Source organism: Bactrocera tryoni, unplaced genomic scaffold (genome assembly GCF_016617805.1).
Source record: "Bactrocera tryoni isolate S06 unplaced genomic scaffold, CSIRO_BtryS06_freeze2 scaffold_662, whole genome shotgun sequence".
In the NCBI taxonomy this organism is placed as follows: domain Eukaryota; kingdom Metazoa; phylum Arthropoda; class Insecta; order Diptera; family Tephritidae; genus Bactrocera; species Bactrocera tryoni.
Window position 1 is genome coordinate 10395 of NW_024396330.1, and position 2586 is coordinate 12980.

A 2586-nucleotide genomic window follows, 5' to 3' on the forward strand; every position below is an offset into this window, starting at 1 on the left:
TGTTTGTCTTTAAAAAGAAAAATACCTAGAAAAAAATCATTTATTAAAACAATAAAGTCGTTTCCCGAGGACATTTTCTATTCCCATTTCCGAATGAATTGGGCCACATTTAAGGTAAAGTTTTATAAGTTTCATGAAAATTAATAATTTATAGTTTCACTTTAATTAGGCTTTGGAAAAGGCTTTGACTCCACACTGGGTAACTGCAAGGTTTGGCCGTGATGGTCATTCGTTAGAGAATTGTCTGTACATGACATTATGGAAGCTATGTAATAACAGGATGACGTTCCGACAGCTTTCGGATCGCTTCAACATTGCAAAAGGAACATCACACCGTGTATTTAACAAAACAATCCAAGCCATTTGTAATCTTAAAAGCGAAATAAAATGGCCGTCTATTGACCGTCAGCAAGAGGTCATAACAAATTTTGAAAATAGCAGAGAAAATTCCTTTCCTTTTGTTATAGGATGCTTAGATGGAACGCATTTTAACATACCTACCCCAAATGTAGATGCGATTAGTTATTATGATCGCAAAGGAAACCACTCAGTATCCATGCAGGTTTGATTTACATGCTTCCACCTCATTATTTTTATCACTTTAATTTATTATCTTCCAGGCTATATGCGACAGTCAATATCGTTTCCTAGATGTGTTTATTGGATATCCAGGGAGCTGCCACGATGCCAATGTTTGGACAAATAGCCCAATATTTCAAGCAATAACATCTGGCGAGCTACAGCTGGCACCAAGTGCTGTTATATTGGGGGACTCTGCATACCCTATATCGAAATTTCTAATGATACCTCACAGAGACAATGGGCATCTCAGTAGGGAACAGAAGACTTTCAATACCCGTTTAAGCTCAACGCGAGTATTTATAGATAGAACAAACTTTCGGGATTTTTAAAAAACAGTTTAAAATTTTAAATTATATTGAAGCTTCGAGCATTAAAGTCACATCTAATGTAATACTCGCTTGCGCTATCTTACACAATTTTATCATAAATAACGGAGGTTATTCTGAACATATTAACGATACAATAACACATGCCGATATGGAAACCAACAATGAAATCGAAGGAATTCAAGATGCCCCCATTCGCCGTGTTGATTCAGATGATATCAGTGGAATCGATAGAAGAAACTATTTCACCACTCTGTTTTTATCATAAAAAATTTACTTTACCTCTCCTTCCTTTATTTGAATAACTTTTTTATTACTTTTCTGATCAACTTCATTTTAATTTTTATTGTTTTCATTAAAAAGAAAAAACATTTATTTAACTAAACCTAGTTTCAATAAAAAAATAAGGTGAGCTTCTTACACATATAAAAAATAAAAAGGTACATTTCAGTTCCGTACCACAGGCCAAATACTTATCTATTCATATTAACACTATTTTTGAAGTTATACTTCTTATACGAGTTCGGAAATGGTTGCGATAGATTCAGGTTGCGCAACCTTGCTCAATATGAATCTACGCAACTTTGTCTGCGAAGATGTTCGAGCAGCAAGCGAAGCGGTGACAATCGGCGATCGTTTGTTCGATTCTTTCGGCACAGCTCGGCTTTTCTACCAACAACACAATGTTGCCAAGTCTATGCTGTTGTTGTTTTTGTAGAACAGTGTTTCAATTTTTGGTTGGTGACATATTCAATTAAAAATAAATTCTGTTGGGATTCGAACCTACGTGCTCGTCGTAACTCTTCAAGCGTTTACCACCAACACCACCATTGACACTTGTATTGCGTTGTCCTAATTATGGTTTGGTTATGCATGAAAGAAACATACAATGGATCGCCGATTGTTACCTCTTTCCTTGCTGCTGCTACGCATATGTTGTATGCTTGTGCATTATTGAAGTTATGCATCTTTTTCTTTCGTTTGTCTTTCATTTCTGCGAATTCTCAACTATTTTGCGTATATTTTGGTTGAAATACTCTGCGTTGGCCGTTGAAATATTAAGGCTTTACTTTACAGGATCATTTCTGTAGTTAGTCTTCATTTAAATATTTTGGAAATCGACTCGCGATGACGAGGTATATCGTTTTATCTGACAGCGTGAGGTTTATGAACTTCATTTCTAATATTGTGTTGTGGCATACTAGAAATAATGTTTCTTCGAAAATCGCTCGCTTACAACGGATAAAACGACTTCTGAGTGGTGATTTTAATGAATAAATTCCAATGTTTTACGCAAAAATAATGCGGTCAATAAGTACAGTACGCTGCTTATGTATGGGTGCGCATTATTTTTCTTTCGTTTTCATTTGTGCGAATTCTCAACTATTTTATGTGACTTTATTTCTTTCGTCTCTCTTTTCTTTGTGCGAATTCTTTGAATTTCTGAACGCGCACATGCGTATACATACATTCATATGAAAGATGTATGCCTTTTAACATCGTATACTATACTAATAAATATTTTTCGTACTAATAGATTTAAATTTATCACAGCAATATTATGTATATGTATATTAGGTATATTGCTGTGCTAAATTTAGTTTCTATTAGTAAGGAAAATATTTATTATTATGGTATTACGATGTTAAAATGCTAAAATTAAAGACTAAGTCCATCG

General features: G+C 34.4%; 1 pseudogene; it reads left to right on the plus strand.

Moving 5' to 3' along the window:
* The first annotated feature begins 1968 nt into the window (after nucleotides 1–1968).
* LOC120781366 lies at nucleotides 1969–2171 on the plus strand (annotated as a pseudogene).
* Nucleotides 2172–2586: the final 415 nt, after the last annotated feature.